This window comes from Eriocheir sinensis, chromosome 38, assembly GCF_024679095.1.
Source record: "Eriocheir sinensis breed Jianghai 21 chromosome 38, ASM2467909v1, whole genome shotgun sequence".
In the NCBI taxonomy this organism is placed as follows: domain Eukaryota; kingdom Metazoa; phylum Arthropoda; class Malacostraca; order Decapoda; family Varunidae; genus Eriocheir; species Eriocheir sinensis.
Window position 1 is genome coordinate 3,461,339 of NC_066546.1, and position 23,580 is coordinate 3,484,918.

Consider the following 23,580-nt stretch of genomic DNA (forward strand, 5'->3'; position numbering starts at 1 on the left):
CTCACGCTTATTTACTCATTTTATCCTCTTCGTTTTTGTTCTCGTCCTCTCGTTCTCTATGATCTCGCTCGGCGGTACTTTTCACTTCTCTCTTTTTTCTTTCCTTTCCGCCCCTCATTCCTTCCTTAGGCATTCTAGGTCATGGACAATCTTGTTCCCTAACTTCCTCCTGCTTCCCTTTTTGCCTTACTATATTGCTGTTGTTTCCTCCTTCTACCTTTGGAACTACTTCCCGCCCGCATTCTTTCCAAACACACACACACACACACACACACACACACACACACACACACACATACTTACATACATACATACATATACACATACACTTTCTCTCTCTCTCTCTCTCTCTCAGCCGCAGCGAGAGGAAAAATCATTCTATCCATAAATCTCGCTTCTTCTCCGGCTTCCCTGATGGACTGGCGAACATGTCTTGTCACGTTCCTGTTAGATGAGGAGGGGACACACACACACACACACACGGACACGCACACACACACACACACACACACACACACACACACACACACGCACATACGTGGACATTTTTGGTGGGGTCGGCTCCGTACTTAAAGCTGCGTGTGAGAGACAAAAGATGTATAATGAATTTCTCTGTCTTCTCAAATTTAACGCGACCTTCACTAATTAACTCTCTCTCTCTCTCTCTCTCTCTCTCTCTCTCTCTCTCTCTCACACACACACACACACACACACACACACACGCCTTCGCGAAATATATTTTATCAACGCAAATTATCTTTTGATCTACCCTTTCCTTATCATCTTCATATTAATTTCCTGGCTAAGAGGCACTATAGTCGGTTCACCCAAGTCTGACGTGTGCATTATCGAGCACTGGCAACCTGCTGCCCCACGGCTCGTCCGATTCCATGGATAATTTAATTATGGTAGCCTACGCACAGGCAACAGCCATCGGTCTCAATAATATAAGAACATAAGAACGTAAGAACGTAAGGGGTCTGCAACAGGCCGGTTGGCCTATTCAAGGCAGCTCCTGTAATCTTAACCCCACTTTACCTCATTATCCATGAATTTATCCAACCTCTTCTTGAATGTATCTGTGGTATTGGCACCCACAACACGGCTGCCAAGCCTGTTTCATTCATCCATCACTCTATTGGAAAACCAATTCTTGCCTATGTCTTTGTTGAATCTGAATTTATCTAACTTAAAACCATTACTCATATGGGGTATGCATCTCACGTGTGGGGGGGCTCCACTCACACAGCTCTTCTGGACGGAGTGGAGTATAAGGCTCTTCGTCTCATCAGCTCTCTTCCTTTTACTGATAGTCTTCTACCTCTTAAATTCCGCCGCCATATTGCCTCTCTTTCTGTCTTCTATCGATATTTTCACGCTGACTGCTCTCCTGAACTTGCCAATTGCATGCCTCACCCACCCGTGGCCTCGCCACACGCGACTTTCTACTCAAGCTCATCTCTATACTGTCCAAACCCCTTATGCAAGAGTTAACCAGCATCTTCACTCTTTCATCCCTTCCACTGGTAAACTCTGGAACAATCTTCCTTCATCTGTATTTCCTCCTGCCTACGACTTGAACTCTTTCAAGAGGAGGGTATCAGGAAACCTCTCCTCCCGAAATTGACATCTCTTTCGGCCACTCCTCTGTACTCTTTTTAGGAGCAGTAAGTACCGGGCTTTTTTTTTCATTATTATTTTCATTTTTTATGTCCCTGAACTGTCCCCTTAGCTGTGAAAAAAAAATTTGCTACGTGTCCTACCTGGTTGTTTTACAACCAAAACCATATTGACATCCCCTTTATTGAAGGCCTTCATCCATTTATAGACTTCGATCAGGTTTCCTCGCAACCTTCGCTTTTTTTGCTTCAGTCTGTCTTCATAAGGCAAGTTTCTCACCCCCTGAATCATCTTTGTCATCCTCCTCTGTACAGATTCTAACATTTTGATATCCATTCCATAATAGGGTGACCAGAACTGAACCGCATAATCGAGATGAAGTCTAACTAGTGCTAAGTAAAGTTTGAGGATGACTTCAGCGCTCCTATTGCTTACGCTCCTTGAGATGAAACCCAGTACCCTGTTTGCACGATTTTTAGCCTGAATGCATTGAGCCCTAGGACGGAGGCCAGCGCTCACAAAGACTCCTAAGTTTCTCACACACAGACTTGCTTAGAGAAGTGTGATAGTAGCAGGTAACAATAACAAATACCGTCAATTATAGTCGATTTTGCGTTAGAATTTTTTTGTAATGTCGTAAACAGCTATTTTGTCAATATAAAGCCTGCTAATTTTCTCATTGGCGGACATCGCCATGGCTGTTTAATAATTTTAATCAGCAATCTTGTAAATTAACAAAACAACAGTACTGATTGCGTCAGTACTAATAAATTTTACCTTAAAATCGACTATAATTGACGGAATTTGTTATTTTTTGTCTGCATATTAGTGATAATGGCTGTTTCCTATGCGTAGGCTGTAATATATTATCCACGCAATCGGACGCGCCGTGGGGCAGCAGGTTGCCACCTCAGACTTGGGTGCACCGACTATAGTTAAATTTCCTTTCAATATGTTTATTTAACAAATTTAGCCATACAAATAGAAATCCAATCGTTAGATTTATCAAACACACACTTTTAACCTAATAGGTGACTCCCGCTCGATATGACATCCATAAAGATATTATCTAAGTGAATCAATGAACTGTGCTAACCAGGTGCGAATTAATTAAGGCGACAAGGATCACCTGACACCTTGTATCTGTTGAAACATATTAATATTTCAAAAGGCTTCACCTATTTGGAAGCAAGTCAAGTGTATGTAGTTAACTCTCCCTGGTGTCTGTGGTTATGGTGAGGTTATGATGGTAAAGGCGGTGCTGTGAGTGGTGGTGGTGGTAGTGGTGGTAGTGGTGGTAGTGTGAACTTGTAGGGAAAGATAAAAAGGTGGTGAAGAAACTGGTGATGTTGACACATACGTATGGAGTACAAAAATGTGGTGGTGGTGATATTCGAGGTGGTGATGATGATAATGGCAATGATAGAAACAAAAACAGTGATGGTGAAAACACTCGGGCAAATAAAACAGTAAGGAAGGGTGATCGTTGTTAGTGAAGATGCTCGTGGCTTCAATGATGATAATGATGATGACAATGATGATCGGTCGAGATTATGATAATGATGGTACTCATGGCTTTTATGGTAATAATGAGGAAGAGGTGGTGACAACCGATGAGAGGAAATTTTGCATGGCCATCAATTACGTCCTTATTAAAATTACTTATAATGAGAAAAATGCGTGTCTCAGCCACCGCCGCTTAATTAAGGTTAGCTAATACCTGAGTGGTCCTCATTAATGTTACAAGTAATTAATCCCCGACTTAATGAGGGGCCATTTGACGCTCCCCACGGGACGTGGACAACGAAGGCGACGACGATAACGAAGGAAAGAATGAAAGGGAAAACAAGGACGAGAGAAGCAGAGGACAATGACGCGAACAAAAGGAAGGTGGATGAGTGTGACTACAAAAGCGAGGAGAAGATACAAACGAGAATGTAATAAAAACGCGGGAGAGAAAAGGGAAAAACGAGGACAGGGAAGGATGAGGACAAGACATGAGGAAAACTTGAATGATAAACGTATGAGAACGTGAACAAGAAGTGGAAGCAATGCCTATAGGAGGTGAATAAGAGTACAAATGAGGGTGACAAAAATAAAACAATAAATGATCAAGGAAAGTATAATTCAAAAGCATAAATATAAAAAAAAAGACAAATAAGTCGGCACAGACGAAGAAAGGAAAAATACATAGAAGACCACTTAAGTAACTGGGCTGACAAAGCTTTTAAAGAAGAGGACAAAGAAGAGGACGATTGCAATGGAAGAAACAATAAATAAATATAACCTAAATTCACAAAAAAGGCTAACGGGAACGTAACAGTAAGACGTGATGAGAACGAGGACGAGGGAAGAGGCGAGAACGAGGATGCATGTACGGTTAGTAAAGAGGAAAAACCCTGAACGCCTTTGTTGTGTGCTGCCTCAAAGGAAAGAGCTCATCACCTCGTCCGCTCACCCCGCACACAAGCCGCAGGTAGCCATGCAGAACAGGTTAATGAGGGCAGAACTGTAGCGACTTTCCAGAACTCCTACAGTGACGGCAACAATAGACACAATAACAATAATAACATCTTTCAAATATAACAGCAATAACAACTAACCCAAAGACTACAATATAACATAAAACTAATACTTACAAGAACAGCAACTAAAGCAATGACATCAAAATGTACCAATATATTTATAAGCTGTACGGGTAAATTGGCATCTGTTCGCAGTTCGCAATAAATTACGGTAAAACAGTAATTTTAATACCAGTAAAATATACAAATAACCGAACGACTACGATAATAATTAACTCTGGGTCTATAATAGCTTGGCAGGCAGAACAGATTAATGGATACTTTTGTGCAAACAACATGCAACATCAGCAACAGAAAACGCCTCAGCTATATATAACAATGGCTGACTAAGTACTGAAAACAAGATACATGAGCAGCAATAAAAAATAAAAAAAAACACTCCCTAAAAACGCTGAAGAATAAGCTCAGGCAAGACGGGAAGAGTAACAAAAATAGCAACCAACAGACAACAACAGTAACAGCAAGGAAATATCCACAAAAATGAAAACAGCATCAGCAGTCATCAATTCTTCTTTGTGTGTGTGTGTGTGTGTGTGTGTGTGTGTGTGTGTGTGTGTGTGTGTGTGTGTGTGTGTGTGTGTGTGTGCGTGTGTGTGTGTGTGTGTGTGTATGGGTGGGTGTGCACCGACAGTCACTATGAGAGTGCACTTGTCTCTTCGCTAATTCCTATCAATGGTTCATTTCAGGGCATTAGAGTCGACATGGAGGAAGGCGAGAGGGCTGGGGGGGCGGAGAGGGGAGGCAGGGATGAAAGGAGCGAAGGAAAGGAAGGCCTGACAAAGGGTAAGACAAAGCGAAAGAGAGAGAGAGAGAAGGCAAGGAAGGAGCGTAGGAATGAATGGAGAGTTGGAGAAAGGGACGGGGGTAGTGGGTGGGAAGCAAAAGAAACGCCGTGTTTAATTCCAATGGAAAGAAATCATAATATGAAGGCAGAGAAATGTAAACAGAGGTAAAATGGTAAAGAACAAATATGTTGACGAAGAGGATTGGGGACGAGAGAAGAAAAGGGAAACAACTGCAAGAAGCTTAAACAAGAGATATGAAAAAAAAGGAAGGAGACGATAGGAAAACGAGAGAAAAATTCAAATGCATCAATAAGATGAAACTCAAGATGAAATAAAAGAGAACGAGCGTGGGAAAGAAATGGCAAAAGAAGAGCCTTCAGTAAGGAAGCCACAGAGGAAGGAGGAGATTAAGAACGGAAAGTGGACAATGAGAATTTAGAGAAAGAAAAGATTAGATGGGATAAAGCCGGAAGTAGTGAGAGAGAAGAAAGACGTAATGGAGGATGGGTAGGAAGGATTAAGAGCAGGATGAAAGGTAATAAAAGTAAAAGAACCCTAGAAGACGGGAGGAAGAAAGGAGGAGCGAAAAAGGAATCAAGAAAGTAATGGAACTTAGGAGCTGGGTAGGAAGTAAAGAAAAGCAAGAAAGATGAACGGATAGCAGGATGGATGCAGGAATGATGTCTGAAGTGAATAAAAGAACGAAGGAACACAAAAAATAAGCAAGAGAAGTAGAAAGGAAGGAAAGATTATGTGAAGGGACTGAGGGAGAGAAGAAAAAAGAAAATGGTAAACTAATATGGCAAGAAACACACACACACACACACACACACACACACACACACACACACGTACCTCCTTCCCTGCTTATCTCGCTTCCCCGCCTGTGTCCCACTATCGAGGAGTTTTAGGTTGCCAAAAAACTTAGATCTCGTAAATTCAAGAGATCTACCACTCCTCTGACCTTTTTTTTTTTTTTTTTTTACAGCAAAGGAAACAGGTCAAGGGCAAAAAAAAGGAAACAATAATGAAAAAAAAAAAAAAGCCCGCTAATCGCTGCTCCTAGAAAAAAGGGTTCAGAGGAATGGCCGAAAGAGAGGTCAATTCCGGGAGGAGAGGTGTCCTGATACTCTCCTCTTGAAAGAGTTCAAGTCGTAGGCAGGAGGAAATACAGATAAAGGAAGATTGTTACAGAGTTTACCAGCGTGAGGGGTGCAAGAGTGAATATGCTGGTTAACTCTTGGGTAAAGCCCCAAATACTCTGCCGAATTTTGGCCACGAACTTGTCGCCGAATCAGTTCGTGAAAAAATTCGGCTACCGGTTCGCCGACATGACCAAGGTTCTTACAGTTCGTGACCATTCGGCGACATGTCGGCGAATGCTCAAGATAATTCGGGGACAATTCGGAGACATGTCGCCGACTATTCGGCGTCCATGTCGCCGAGTTCAAAATCTGAAATTTTAACGTTTCTTTTTTTGTCGCGGAATAACTGACGACAAGTCTCCGAATTGTCTTCGTATGTCCCCGAAGTGTCAGCGACATGTCGGGGACAATTCTCCGACAATGCCAAGATTTCTGACAGTTGATCATCTGATGCCCATGTGTCATATAAAAGCACGGGAATCTGGGGTGCAACACACTTCTTCACCGGAAGCTGAAGAGCCCACCTCGTCTCTCACAACACAACTTGTTCCAGGGGAATGGCGAGAGGGCGATCAAATCGTCCCACTCGACCCTCTGCGGAATCCAAGAGCTATGGTAGACCCCAAGAATATCCGCGCCTACCTCATGGACTACTACAACACCCGGGGAGCAGTGGCCTGGCAGGACAGAATTGTGGGCGAGTAAATACCGTGAGTGATAATATGTGTGGTAATATGCATGATAGTATGTTTTTGTTTTGCCCTCCTACAAATATTTTAAAAAAGAATGAATGTTTACGTAATATTAATAAACAAACCAGTAACTGAAAGAATAAATAAATTTAAATAACTAAAAAAACGAAACAAAGGTTAAATGGCAGAATAATGATATTAAGAAATAAATATAGTAATAAATAGTAAATAAATTTTGAAATATATGAAAATGTTAGTTTCATACCCATTTTATAAATTCATGATTCTTCTTGTTTTTCATATTTTCTTGTTTACTATTTATTATTATGTTATTATTTTATTCCATATATATATATATATATATATATATATATATATATATATATATATATATATATATATATATATATATATATATATATAGATAGATATATATAGATAGATAGATAGATAGATAGATAGATAGATAGATAGATAGATAGATAGATAGATAGATAGATAGATAGATAGATAGATGGACCCCCGTGTACACCTCCCACCGCGACCCGTTTGCCGTGTCGTGATTAATTCGCCGAATGTTCGCCGAATATTCGGGGACATGTCCCCGAATAGTCGGCGACATGTCGGCGACAAATTCGCCAACAAAATAAAAATTTTAACGGTCAAAATTCGGCGACAATTCGCCGAACACCGCGAATTGGACGCCGAATTGTCTGGGACATGTCGGCAAGATTTCGGCGACAATTCGGCGTCCATTTTGCATTCGTGCACATTCGGCGAACGGCCGCGAATTTTTCATGCAACATGAAACTTTCGTGGCGGTCGTGACCAACTGTCAAAAGTCGCGTGGTGGACGCAGACATGTCCCCGAACGGCCAAGAACAGGCAAGAAAGATGCCGAGCTTGTTCGCGACACAGGATGACTTGCATATTCGTGCACATTCGTGAACCAAAATTCGGCAGTGTATTTGGTGCTTAAGAGATTTGGACAGTATATGGATGAGCTTGAGACTACCTACCTAACTATCAAGAGTTTTCTTATGAACCTGCCACCCTTTCACTTCCATCATCAGTGCCTCCCTTACACAGAGTAAATGTCCTACAGACTGGGAAACTCGTTCATAAATCCCATCTCTAAACTCAATAATCACACTTCACCTAATGAGCTAAGACCCTTTTTTTTTAATCATACCAATCGCGGCTTATTGTGGAGACTTTTTTTTTTTTTTTTTTTTTTACAACAAAGGAGGCAGCTCAAGGGCACACAAAAAAAGAAAACAACAATAAAAAAAAGCCCGCTACTCGCTGCTCCTAAAAAAGAAACAAAAGAGTGTTTAACTGGTCATATGATCCTGTTCATAACAAAAATAATTCCCTGCATTTTGGCAATATGAAGGCATTGTCTACCAAACTCTGTCTCATGAGTTTCTTGTACTCCATTCATACTTTTTTGCGAAAAGGAAAAAAGGTCAAAACAAGTAAAAACATGAACAAAAAGGCCCGCTGGACGCTGTTTCAACCAAAGAGAACGAGAAGCCAGAGGAGAAGTCAATGTCGGGCGGAGAGGTGTCTTGATACTCTCCTTTTGAAAGGGTTTAAGTTGTAAGCAGGAGGAAAATACAGACGAATGAAGGGTGTTCTCGAGTTTACCAGCGGAAGAGGTAAAATAAAAAACAAAGATGCTGGTTGACTCTTGCACAAAGGATTTGGACAGAATAGGAATGAACAAGAGTGGAAAGTGGTGTGCAGCGGGGCAGCGGAAGGAAGGGAGATATGCAGTTAACAAGTTCGGGAGAGCAGTCAGCAGGAACGTATCGATAGAGGATAGAAAGATGTGCAACATTGGGGCGGAATTTAAGAGGTGGAAGACTACTAGTACGAGAAGAGGAGTTGATGAGGCGAAGGGCCTTTGACTCCACTCTGTCCAAGAGAGCTGTGAATGTGGATCCCCCCCCCCCCCCCTCCTCAAACGAGATGAATACTACATGCGAGGGCGGATAAGGCCCCTGTATATGGAAAACATCTATGAAGGGGAAGAACACTGGCGAAGATGATACTGAACGCCTAAACTCGAGGAAGCTGATTTAGCAAGAGAGGAGATATGAAGTTTCCAGTTAAAACCAGAGTTAAAGAGCCTAGACAACTTAAACTGTCCGTGTCTTCACTGACTTTCGGAAAGTCTTAGGGATGGTTGGCAACGTACCTCATCACCAAAGTCATAAACATAGTCCTTCCTTCCCACCTGACACCCTGACTGTCTGATTTCCTGACCGAGTGTTATGAGGGCACCACCTCCAGCCTCCAGCCCTTCACCGCTTATGTGCCCTAATGGACGCGCATGGGGTCACTGTGCTTCGATGTCCTTATAAATAAGACACCGCTGGACATTCATCACGACTAGAAGTATGTGGATGACTCTACACTGGGCGTCACAATCGACAACAGGCCTTATCTACTCGCCCCTAGAAGACATTTTTAGCCGAATGTAGAGCTGGACTCAGGAAAACCACGCCACCATTAATACCGCTAAGACGGTGATGATGCACCTCCACAGCACTACCATGAGATCGACCACTTTGCCCGACATACTGAACAGTGTAATACCACGGTATCTCTCTCTCCTGTTCATTCTTCTTTCTTTGGGTAACCGGGGGATTAATCCTCCCAGGGGTCCTGCATCCCTGCCCTATGGTGAGCAGTCAGTCCAGCCCCTGATACGGGTTGGTTGGTGGGGCACCATCCCCCACTAAAAACCTACCGAAGCCAAAAACAAATTAAAAAGTAGTGGTCTGGGTCGGGGCGCGAGCCTCGACCCCGATCCGGTCTTGCTGGGGGTCCCGACCGCGCGGCAGGCTTCCACGATGCATCCGCATCTGGGGAGCCTGCCGTCAGTGACGGGTGCAGGGCAAAGCCTACGGGACCCCTGCACCTCGAAGGAAGAAGGGCCCGCTAGGCCATCTTTGTTTTGGGGGGTGGCCGGGGTGGTGCAGAGGCTGCGCCCGTCAGCGGAACCAAGCCCGGGGTTAACCTTTAGAGGGCTCTGCGTGTGGGCTCCTGGAACGTCCGGAGCCTCTCGGACGATGCTCGACTGCCCCACCTAGCAAATGAGCTCAGAAGGCTGAGGGCGGACATAGTAGCACTCTCTGAGACGAGGAGGCCTGGCAGTGGCGAGATCAGTAAGGGGGGGTACACCTTCTACTGGTCCAGCATGAGCAATGGCTTCAATCTCAAGGGGGTAGCTATGGGCATCTCTAGCCAACTGCTGCCATTTGTGGTTGACGTTGCTCCGGTTGATGAGCGTACAATGCGAGTGAGGCTGAAGCACACACTGGGTTTCATGTCTCTTGTTGCAGTGTACTCTCCTACTGAGATGCGTGAAACTGAAGAGATGTTCTACGCCAAACTCAACTCCGTATTAGACCAGTGCCCTCCCCGGGACACACTCATTGTTCTGGGCGATTTCAGTGCTATTATTGACACTAATAGGGTTGGCTACGAGCTATGTGTTGGTCCCCAAGGTTCTGGTATCAGGAACATCAACAGCTCTCTCCTCCAGATTTTTGGAAAAGCCAGAAGGTTGAGAATTGCGGGTACCTGGTACCAGAGACCAGAGCTACACCACTGGACTTGGTATAGCGATGCCAGAGGGGTAGCTAAGGAGTTTGATCACATCCTCATAAGTACTCGTTGGAGGATCCTTCAGAACTGCAGGGTTTACCGGAGTGCTGAGTTTTTTGCAACTGACCATAGGCTTATTGTTGCGACGCTCAAGCTTCATGTCAGATCAAGAAGACTCTCGAGATGCAACAATACTGTGTTCCATCTCGAGAGGCTGAAGGACTTGGCATGTGCTTATGAGTATGCAGTGACAGTCTCAAATCGGTTCGATGTGCTCGGCACCCTGGAGGACCCTGTAGAACTGGGATACCTTCAAACGTAAGACTCTGCAAGTTGCCAAGGAGTGCACTGGAGAGCGCCCTAGATCTAGGAGTGGCTAAGCCTCCGTGGAGACACTGGACAATATTGAGGAGAGTCGCGCTGCCAGACTTGCTGGGAATCAGAACCAATACAGGGCTCTGTCGCATAGAAGTAGAGCTCTCCTGAGGAGAGACAAGAAGAGGTATGTCAGGGTGTCTCGCTGAGGAAGTCGAGGGCCATTTAAATCCGAATGACCTCCGACCTGCTTACCGAGCCCTGAAGAAGCTCCGCTTCAATCTCGTTCTCAGGTGAGCGCTATCCGAACAGCTGATGGCATCGGACATGGATGGGCAGAGGGCTCGCTGGACTGAGTACTTCGAGCAGCTGTACATGGCGAACCCTCCATGTGGGCGTCTTCTAGTTGCTGGGTTGCAGGTGGAGGATGCTGATCCATCCATTGACGAAAGCCCACCCTCTCTTGCTGAGGTCAGAGAGGCTGTGGCAAAGTTGAGGAGAGGAAAGGCACCTGGAATCTGTAACATCAGTGGGGAACTGCTCAAAGCTGGAGGTGAGGCCATGATCCTCGGGTTGCATACGGTCTTGAATGCCGTATGGCAGTCCAGTACCATTCCTCCTGACTGGAAGAGGGGATTGGTCGTTCCTATCTGGAAAGGGAAAGGGGACCACCAGGACTGCAACAACTACCGTGGTATTATACTGCTCAGTGAGCCAGGCAAGGTGCTTCTCCACCTGTTGCTGATGCGAATTCGCAGCAACCTGCTGAAGATGCAGAGACCTGAACAGTCTGGATTCAAGCCTGGCAAGTCAACAACTGACCGTATCCTAGCGCTTAGCGTACTGGTGGGGCGCCGACTTGAGTTTCGACAGGGGATGCTTGCAACCTATGTCGATCTCAAGAAGGAGTTTGATTCAGTGCATCGCAAGGCACTCTGGGATCTTCTGCGACTCCGTGGGATTCCTGCGAGAATTATTGGTTTGCTGACTAACCTGTATTCTGGGACAGAGAGTGCTGTGAAGTGTGTAGGGGGATTGTCCAGCTTCTTTCCCGTGAATGCAGGAGTGAGACAGGGCTGTGTCCTTGCCTCAGTGCTTTTCAACACTTGTATGGACAGGGTACTGGGCAGAGCAGTGGACCAGAGTCATTCATTGTGGAACATCCATTGGCAATACCAGGGTCACTGACCTTGTTTTTGCCGATGATGCAGTAATCCTGGCGGAGTCGCTAGAGGTTTTGATAATGGCTCTCGAGGCACTGCATGAGGAAGCGAAGCCCTTGGGACCTCAGGTCTCCTGGGCCAAGACCAAGGTACAGGTGTTTGGAGGCTTGCTAGATGAAACTGTACAGTCTGTTCGTGCGTGTGGCGGGGACATTGAGATCTCAGAAAGCTTCACGTATCTTGGTAGCGTAGTTCATAACAACAGTGAGTCTCGCCAGGAAGTCTTACGGCGGATTGGCCTGGCCCACGGCGTTATGGACTCGCTCAACACGAGTACATGACGTTATCGATATCTGTGCAGAAGGACAAAGATCCGGATCTTCATGTCCCTTGTGCTCCCTGTCTTACTCTGTGGTTGTGAGACATGGACACTAAAGAGGGACTTGGAGAGGCGGATTGATGTCACAGAATCATGGGATATCGATGGAATGACTGTGTCAAACCGGCGACTACTCTGTGAGACTGATTCGACATATATTACCTGCATAGTCCGTCTACGCCAACACCGGCTATACAGGCACGTGGCATGTTATCCTGAAGCTGATCCTGCTCATCGGGTTGTCTCTGTAAGAGACAATCCTGAGTGGAGGAGGCCGAGGGGACGCCCACGGAGTACGTGGCTTTGACCAAGTCGACAGGTCCTGCCGGGAGGTACTCGGGTTGGGAAGGGGGCTTGCATGGAGACTCACCTGGAGGGACCCCCATGCTTGGCGTCGTATGGTGGGCGAAGCGACGCGCCCCCGGCGTATGCCCCCACTGATTAATTGATTAAGAAGGGTGACCGTTCCAATCCCTCAAACTATCGTCCTATAGCTTTACTTTCCTGGCTTTCTAAAGCTGATCGCCAGTATGGGTTCCGCAAGGGGTGTTCTACTGGTGATCTTGCTTTCCTAGCTGACTCATTGTCATCCTCTCATAGCCGTTTCGGTGAAACTTTCACTGTTGCGCAAGACATTTCGAAAGCATTCGACAAGGTCTGACACGAGTCTTTATTTTCTAAACTTCCCTTTCACGGTTTATATCCCTCTCTCTGTACTATCATCTACAGTTTCGTTTTCGGCCGTTCTATATCTGATGTGGTAAACGGTCACTGTTCTAACATTAAACCTACCAACAGTGGTGTCCCATAGGGCTCTGTTCTATTCCCCACTCTATTTCTGTTGTTCATTGATGATCTTTCCATAACAAACTGTGATATCCACTCCTATGCTGATGACTCTACTCTGCATTACTCACCATCATTTACCAGAAAACCCTTCCCAAAGGAATTAGGTGATTCCAAGCTGAAGGCTGCATAAACTGGGGAAAAAGGAACCTGGTGTCATGTAATGCCTAAAAAACTCAATATCTCCACCGAATATTCTGTCCTATCGCTCCTGTACAGCCTCTGGACCCACCGAAGAGGCGGTGCTACTGGCATTTTCCTTCAGCTCGGTGGGATGACCTGAGGATGTACTCTTCCGACATGCCGTGGAATGATTACTGTTTCCAGAAGAGAGGCCCATCTATGTGTGCTAAGCGCATCACTGAGATGATTGCCCCAACCTTGCTTTCCCTTATTCTTCTGGAGACTTCTGGCACCTAGCCAAAAATAACTCCTCCAATTTCACTTCATCTTTCCATCCTCACCTTACTTAATCCTGACGGCAACACCGCCGTCGCATTTGTTTCTAAGCTGAACACTTCCCTCAAACTTTCTGTAAAAACTCAACTCTGGGCGATTCAGGGCATATTCCATTTACTCATCCCCCCTCTGACTCCACTATGCCTGTTATTAAGATTTTTAAAAATGATGTATTCTATGCCCTCTCTGACTTCAATCCTCAGAAGGCTTATGGACCTAATGGAGTAACTCCTATTGTCCCTAAAAACTGTGCTTACGTGCTGACACCCTGCCTGGCCAAACTCTTTCGTTTCTGTCTTTCAACATCTACCTCTCCTTCCTATTGGAAGTACGCTTACGTATAGCCTGTGCCTATGAAAGGTAGCCGCTCCAATCCCTCAAACTACTGTTCTATGGCCTTACTTTCCAGTCTTTCAACAGCGTTTGAATCAATCCCTAACCGGAAGATTCTTAAGCACCTTTCAGCTTCTGACCTTCTATCTGATCGCCAGAACGAGTTATGCACGTGGCGTTCTCCTGGTGATCTTCTTGCTTTCTTAAAACCGACTTCTGGTCATCGTCTCTTAGCCGTTTCGAAGAGACTTTCACAGTTGCCCTAGACTTTTCGAAAGCTTTCGATAGAGTCTGGCACAAGTCTTTGCTTTCTAAACTATCCTCCTACGGATTCTATCCCTCTCTCTGTACCTTTATTTCCAGTTTCCTTTCCGTCCATTCCATCTCTGCTGTGATAGACGGTCACTGTTCTTCTCCTAAACCTGTAAACAGTGATGTACCGTAGGGCTATGTCCTATCTCCCATTCTCTTTCTGTTAGTCATCAATGATCATCTTTCCACAACAAACTATCCTATCCACTAGACGCTGATGAATCTACTTTGCATTATTCAACTTCTTTCAACAGAAGACCTACTCAGCATGAATTACAACACTTCAGATTCGAAGCCGCAAAAACTCAGACCTTTCTATCATTTCTGATAGAGGTAGAAGAAACCTGCTGTCCTTCAACGCCTCAAAAACTCAATTTCTGAACCTATCAACTCGACACAATCTTCCTAACACCTATCCCCTATTCTTCAACAATACTCAACTGTCACCTTCTTCGACACTAAACATCCTCGGTCTCTCCTTAACTAGACTTCTTAACTAGAAACTAAATATGTCTTCACTTGCTAAATCCGCCTCCTCTAAGTTGGGCGTTCTGTACCGTCTCCGCCAGTTCTTTTCTCCCGCACAGATGCTGTCCATACACAGGGGCCTTGTCCGCCCTCGTATGGAGTATGCATCTCACGTGTGTATGTGTAGGGGGAAGAGGGGGGGGCTCCACACACAACTCGCCAGGGGTGGAGGTAGGTGGTGGATACACATCACAAATACGTCACGCCTCACCTGTCCGAATGTGTGAGTGGCTCACGCAGGTTTTGCCATCACAGTTAAGAGTAAACGTCATAATTAACCGCATCTGGCAGTCCACAATAGCGTCAAAAATTAGCGGAGTGTGTGAAACAATCCGTGCCACAGCACCATGCTGATCCGAGTCTTCGTTTGAAAGATATTTGCGAAAAACGGTATGTCATGGTGTCTGATATGGATTGTAGTCCCATAAACACCCACAGACAGGTGCGTTCCCTCCGTCCGCCAGACTTGACCCATCACTCACCTCTCACCACAGTTACTAACACACCCAGGTCTGCCCTATCACCCTCCCCCGATCCTACTCTTTCACTTTCCCCAGTCCCTATTTCCTTTTCTTCCCCTTGTTCATCACCTCCTGTTTCACCTCCCTCCTCTACTTCTCCCCCCCCCCCCCCCGCCCCCCCGCCCCCACCCCCGTTTCTTCTGTATCTTCACCTTCCTCACCTCTCCCTTCACTTCCTATCCCACCACATCATAACCACACTTCCCTCCGTTTACTTACAATAAACTTTCGTAGCATAAAAAAATAAAATAGCCCAATTGCACCACTTAATTACTATACATAATCCTGACATAATAGTAGGGACTGAGACTTGGTTGACCCCAGACGTTGACAGCAGAGAGATTTTCCCTCCCCCCTTTAGCATGACAGTATTCCGTAAAGACCGCCCGACAGACCTCGGCAAAGGTGGCGGTGTTATCATCTCCACCAAGCCGGGTCTTTGTGTTAAGCATAGGCCTGACCTTGACACAGACTGCGAAATCACCTGGGTCCAGTTACAAACCTTCAACTGTAAATCTCTTCTTATTGCTGCTCTTTACAGACCGCCTAATACAGACTATTTACACAACCTTCAAATTTCTCTTTTATGCATACAGGCAGACAAACACATCTGGATCACGGGTGATTTCAACCTCCCTGACATTGACTGGACTGCAATTTCCCCATTTGACCCTCCCGATGCTGACGCCCCCAACCCCATTATTCCCCACACAAACAGACGCCAACTACACGACACATTCGTGGACATCATAAACACATTTTCACTCTCACAAACAGTACTCCAGCCAACACGAACACACTGTAACACGCCCCGCTGGCCACGGTGGCCCTTTGACCACAGCACACACACTTGACCTTTTTCTCACCAACACCATTCTTAACATAACAAACACTCAGGTTGTTCCAGGACTTAGTGACCATGACATACTCATCGTTGACGCTGACCTCCGACCGATTAGACATAAACAGAGACCCAGACAGATTTTCCTTTTTTCAAGGGCTGACGTAGACATGATCAAACAAGACCTAACTGCCTTCAGCACTGACTTTTTTGCGACAGACCCACACACAAGACTTCCTTCCACCAACTGGAACAACCTGAAACACACCATACACGCCTCAATGAACAGACACATACCACAAAAAACACTTTCTAGTAGGTACACACTCCTCTGGTTTTCCAGGGATCTACGCAGACAACATCGCAAGAAACAAAGACTCTACAGACGCGCGCAGACATACAACACAACAGATAATTGGACCGCCTACAAAAACCACCAAAATACATTTGCCAAAAATATAAAAGTAGCGGAATGCAGACACATAGCAACGTATCTCGCAGACAACGTAAGAAATAACAAAAGAAACCTTTTCAGGTTCTTCAAGGCACGCAAACATGACACTAACACGATTACATCACTGAAAGACAACCCTAACACATTAGTAACCAGCCCACAACACAAAGCACAAATACTCAACACAGTTCCAATCGGTGTAAACACAAGAACACAACCAGACACCAAAATTGACCCTAAGCTCCCGTGTATCTAACCCCACCTAATATCGCTGTCCATGAATTTATCTAGTCTATTTTTGAATGTGACAATTGTATTGGCACTCACCACATGACTGCTAAGCCTATTCTACTCATCCACCACCCTGTTAGTAAACCAATTTTTGCCTATGTCCCTGTTGAATCTGAATTTATCCAGTTTAAACCCGTTACTTCGTGTCCTGCCCGGTTCTCTTACCAACAAAACCTTATGAATGTCTCCCTTATTAAAGCCCTTCATCCATTTATAAACCTCGATCATGTCTCCACGCACCCTTCGCCTTTCTAGAGAATGCAAGTTTAACTGTTTGAGTCTTCCCTCGTATGGCAAGTTTCTCAACCCCTGAATCATCTTAGTCATTCTCCTCTGCACCGATTCTAACATTTTGATATCCATTCTATAGTAAGGTGACCAGAACTGAACCGCATAGTCAAGATGAGGTCTAACTAATGCTAAATATAGTTTGAGGAAGACTTCGGGGCTTCTGTTGCTTACACTCCTTGAAATAAATCCCAGTACCCTATTAGCTCGATTTCTAGCTTGAATGCATTGTGCCCTTGGACGGAGATCAGAGCTCACTAAGACCCCTAAATCCATCTCGCACCCAGACCTACTTATGAGAGTGTCATTTAAGCAATAGTTATGTGAGGGGTTGTTCCTACCTACACTCAGAATACTGCACTTCCCTACATTGAACTCCATCTGCCATTTATCCGCCCAGTCATACAATCTGTTGAGTTCACCTTGGAGAATACTAGCGTCCTGATCCGACTCAATTACTCTACCGATTTTGGTATCATCTGCAAATTTACTAACATCACTACTAATTCCTGTATCTAAGTCATTGATATAAATAATAAACAAAAGTGGACCTAATACCGAACCTTGTGGGACCCCACTCGTAACACATCCCCAGTCAGATCTTTTACCATTGATTTGCACTCTTTGCTTCCTATTGCTAAGCCACGCCTTGACCCAGTTCAAAACTTTACCCTCTACTCCGTGAGCCTGTAATTTAAGCAACAGTCGTTGATGAGGAACTTTGTCAAACGCTTTACTAAAATCAAGATAGATTACATCATAATTTTCATCTCTGTCAACCGCCTCAAATACTTTATTGTAGAAGGACAAGAGATTGGTGAGGCATAACCTACCTTTTGTGAACCCATGCTGCGAGTCGTGAATTAAGCTATGTTTCTCTAAATGCTCCCGAATGTTCCTGGCTATTATGGACTCCAGCATCTTCCCTATAACCAATGTTAAGCTAATTGGGCGATAGTTTGAAGCAACTGACCTGTCCCCTTTTTTAAAAATCGGCGTCACATTAGCTACTTTCCATAGGCTCGCCACATAGCCAGTATTTACCGACATCTTAAAGATGTTGGTTAGTGGGTCACTGAGTACATAACCTAACTCCTTTAATACCCTCGGAAATATCCCGTCAGGATCTGGCGACTTGTTCTTCTTAAGCTTATCTATCTCATCCTGAACTACTTGCCTGGTAATGATTATATACCTCAATTTATCGCCATCCCCGCCCTCGTACACCTGAACTCTTTCCGGTATAGTCGTTCGATCCTCCTGTGTGCATACTGAAAGGAAGTAGTCGTTCAACAATGTGCTCATATTTTCGTAATTTTCTACTAGCTCCCATGTGTTTGTTTTCAGCGGTCCAGTTTTCTCCCGTGTTTTTGTTCAATACATCTGAAAGAAGCCCTTAGGATTACTTTTCGCCTCATTTGCTACTTTGATCTCATAGTTCTTTTTTGCTATCCTGGTGTTTTTCTTAACTAATCTAGATAGTTCGACGTACCGGCCCCTGAGATGTGTTTCACCATTCTTTATTTTCTGATAAATTCCCTTCTTTAACCCAATCTCGTGTTTTAGTCCACGAGTCATCCACTTTGGATCATTGTTTTCTTTTCTAAGTGTTCGCTGTGGTATATGCTGTTCTTGCCCCTCTACTATTACTCTAACTAAATTATTGTAAGACATTTCTACCTGGTTCTCCTGGCTCTCCAATCTCCAATAAATTATCCCAGTTTACCCCTTCAAGATGTCTTCGAAGCCCCTCGTAATTTGCTCTTCTAAAATCTGGCACTAACACTGGGTTTGGTTCGCGGGTTACCGCCCAGTCTAAGCTAAAACGAACCGTTCTGTGATCACTATTTCCTAACTCTCCGCCCACCTCCAACTCACGTAGCAAGTTCCCATTATTGGTTAGGACTAAGTCTAATATGTTATCTCCTCTGGTAGGCTCAGTAACTACCTGCTTAAGGAAATTATCTTGTATAACTTCAAGAAAGTCCTCGGCTTCCAGGTCACCCACTAGATCTTCCCAGTCTATATTCCTATAATTAAAGTCCCCCATTACGCAGACATTTCTACTCATACTCGCCCTGCCAATCTCCTGTAGTAATATACTCGTGTCCTGCCTGTTAAGGTTGGGTGGCCTGTATATAACTCCTAGAGTTAGTTTTTCTTTCCCATTGTAAACGTCCACCCAAACTGATTCTGAATCCATGTTAGTTTTGACTGAATTGTTAACTAAACATTTAAGTGAGTCTTTAACATATAGCGCAACTCCACCTCCCTTTCTGCCCCTTCTGTCTTTGTGAAACATCTGATAACCCGTTATTTCAAATTCTGATCTAAAATTTCTATTAGCAGTGTCTATCCAAGTCTCAGTGATCGCTATTATGTCAAAATTTTCTGAACAAGCTTCACCCCTTAGTAAGTCTATCTTGTTTCTGAGGCTCCTGCTGTTAGTATAGAAGATTCTTAGCCCGTCTTCTGTTACTCCCCTAGAATTACTTCTAAGCTGCCTGGTTATATTATGAGCTAGATGTTCCCTCCCATTACTCCTCCCATTGCTCCCATTACTCCTCCCCCCCTCGCCTATACTAAAAAATCCCTCAGGGTACTAAGTGCTCGCTCAAGGGAGTCTGAAAGAGCCTCAACACCCTTGAACGTCAAGTGTATCCTGTCACGGGTGTAGAGGGCGTCGTTGCCAAAGAAGAGGTCCCAATTGTCGACGAACAGCCACCCATTGCGCCCGCAGTGCTCAGCAAGTCTGCTGTTCACTGCTATCGCCCTGGACAGCCATCCATCGCCAACGCCCCTCCTTGGCAGGACGCCACACACTACTGGCGACCCACCAGCGTCACGTATCCTGCCTAACAATTCTCTAAAACGCCTGAGAAGGTCCTCGCTTGGCACACGAGAAACGTCGTTTCCGCCACAGCTGAGAAAGACAATGGGGTTCGATCCCTCGCTTGCCATACACGCCTCAATCCTGTCTGATATATGGCCCACCCCTGCCCCTGGGAAACACACCATCGTCCTGTTCTTATCCTTGGAGCAAAATACCTGTCAACATAACGAGCCTGACTATCACCAACAACAAGAACCCGACGGTCGGAAGGGGCCAGGAGGGGTGGGTGAAGGGGGAGGAGAGGGACGGGAGGGGAGGGACCTGCTGTGAAGAACGAGGAGAAATTGTGGAAGAGGTGGAAGGTGGAAAGGAGGAGGAGGAGGAGGAAGAGGAAGAAGGAGAAAGGGAGGGTGAGGTGGTGGAGGGAGGAACGGACGAGGAGAGGGAGGAGGAAGAGGGGGAAAGGGAAGGTAAGGGACAGGTGTTGGAGGGAGGGACGAGCGATGAGGCGGAGGACAAGGAGGAGAAAGAGGGGGAGGAGGACGAGGAGGAGAGTGGGCGGGAAGAGGGGAGAGGGGGGACGGAAGAGGAAGGCGAGGAAGAGGAGGCAGAGGAGGAGGAGGGGGAGGAGGAGGAGGAGGAGGAGGAGGAGGATGTAGGAGGAGTAGGTGAAAGGGAGAGTGAGGTGGGGGAGGGAGGGACGGACGAGGAGAGGGAGGAGGAAGAGGGGGAAGGGGAAGGGGAAGGACAGGTGTGGGAGGGAGGGACGAGCGAAGAGGCGGAGGACAAGGAGGAAAAAGAGGGAGAGGAGGAGGAGGAGGAGGGTGGGCGGGGAGAGGGGAGAGGGGGGACGGAAGAGGAAGGCGAGGAGGAGGAGGAGGAGAAGGAGGAAGAGGAGGAAGAAGAGGAGAAGGAGGGGTGGGAAGCGGGGAGATCGGAGATGGTCGAGGAGGAGGAGGAGGAGGATGGGAGGGGCTGCTGTGTGGGTGAAGACAATACTGGAGAGGAGGAGGACGAGGAAGAAGAGGAAGAGGAAGGGGAGGAGGAGGAGGCGGGGCTTGTTGCTGCTGCACTAACCAGTAAGTGTACCTGGGCGGTGTGTTGTGGTGACAAGTGAGTATGTTTTTTTTTTTTTGTTTTTTTTACATGCCCATGAAGCTTCTTCAGTGGATCCTGATGGTCGGTCCAGGCTTCTTTCCGGTGGGTCCCTGATGGTCGCCCCAGCCGTTCTGTAGCGCGCAGGCGGTGTTTATATAGGCGCCATCTCTTGCATTGGCTCATGCTGCCCTCCCAGAGCTCATCTTTGATCCTAGAATCTAGAGTCCGGGTTGATAGGTGGTCTTCTGGACAGCATGTGGGTAGTTTTAAGCCACCATTTGTTTTTTGAATGAGTCTATTGTACCGCAGTCTAAAATCTGATGAGGGAGGCTGTTCCATTCACGTATGGTGCGTGGAAAGTATGAGTGCTTGTATGCGTCAGTGTTAGTGTGATATGTTTGGTATTTATGGATGTGTGTGTTACGAGTACGTTGACTGTTTGCGTTGTGTAAGTATGTTTGTGGGTCAATGTCAATGTGAGTGAGTCACCTAACCCAGCTCGCGTCGTCTCCTCCTAATCCTATCTCCATGGTTCACACACACAAGTACCTTGGTATCCATCTCTCAACTAACTTGAAATTCAACACTCACATAGACCATATCAGTGCCACAGCCAACAGAACGCTGGGGTTCCTGAGGAGGAATTTACATAACTGCACACCTGACATTAAACACATAGCTTATGACACTTGTGAGACCAACACTGGAATACTCCTCCACGGTGTGGGATCCTTACACACACACAGAAACATTGATAGGTTAGAACAAATCAACACCAAGGCGGCAAGGTTCATTACAAACAATTACACTCGAACGCCTGGCATCACAACACGGATCAAACAACAGATAAACATGGAACCTTTTCACATACGCAGACAAGCACACAGACTTACACTTATGTACAAGATCACAAACACTCACATTGACATTGACCCACAAACATACCTACACAACGCAAACAGTCAACGTACTCGTAACACACATCCATAAATACCAAACATATCACACTAACACTGACGCATACAAGCACTCATACTTTCCACGCACCATACGTGACTGGAACAGCCTCCCTCATCAGATTTTAGACTGCGGTACAATAGACTCATTCAAAAAACAAATACATACTCACTTGTCACCACAACACACCAACACTTAACAATTACACTTGATTCACTTCCCTCCCCTGCACACTCGGCTCCCCCGTCCCCCCAACAGCCAACAAATATGCGTGTTATGCACCTGTACTGGTGCCCTGCGCATCATATATCCAGATCCAGATCCAGACATGGCATTATAGTTTTTATTTTTGACCTGTGGCGCCGGTAGGTCTTCATAGTAGGGCCTGATGGTCGGCCCCAGACCGTTGTGGCGCAGGCAAGTGTTTATTGTGGCGCCATCTCTACTTTTCAGCATTTTCCATTATAGACCCCTAGTTGCATAATATAAATTGCTGGACGGGGGAGGGGGGGGGGGGTTTGGAGGGTCATGCGACGCCGATCTAGCACAGTTTTTTGTACTATTAACACTTGTTTAGTCACCACCGAGTTGCCTAAGACTACCCACAAGCTGTCATAAAGACCACCTATCAACCCGGACTCTAGATTCTCTATCTAATTAGATGATTCAAGATGAGCCCCGGGGGCAGCATGAGCCAAGCAAGATGGCGCTGCTATAAACACTTGCCTGCGTCATAACGGGCTGGGGCCAACTATAAGGCGCCATCAAGAAAGTCTACCGGCGCCATAGGACGAAACGTATAAAAAAAACACTGCTTTTAGTTCTACAATTCTTAATTTACTATTGCTTTATTTTGGTTAATTATTTTTTATCAGTGCTACACACCTCCACGATACAGTGGTTAACGTTCATACCTACGAATCTGCCTGTCTGACCTCGAATCCTGGTCTGGGCAGTCGTCGTGCAGACCACCCAGTTGTTTATCCTTCTTTTCGGATGGTCGATACGTGGGCACCCAGGGAAACACGGGGAAGATAAACTGTGGTAGCCCGATGTTGAACTTGCCTTGTGTCGAGTTAATTTATTCGCTCCCACCACAGGACAGGCTCAGAGGACCAACGATACGGAAACAAGCATCGCCGCAAAGTGCAGCAATTGAGAATGCCCCTAACTTTACCTTTACCTACGTATATGAATTGTCAAATTTTTTTTTTTTCCTTAATAATCATCTGAATATCTTTACCCTATCCGTGTTTTTATTTCAGGACCAGACGGGACAGGACCAGGACCAGACAATTGAATTAAGAATTAAAGAATAGTTTTAGGCATTTCATCATGTGTAGAACTGATAACAGATTATCAACCTCAAGAATAGGGTGGTGACCCCGTGACTGTGCAATGTCAGGGCAAAGAGGGTGTGAGGGAAAGGGAAGAAATTATTTCAGAGTAGAATTGAGTACATTAACATAAAACAGAGAAGTATGGAGCGTTTGGAAAGGCATTTTTTCTGCTCTGGA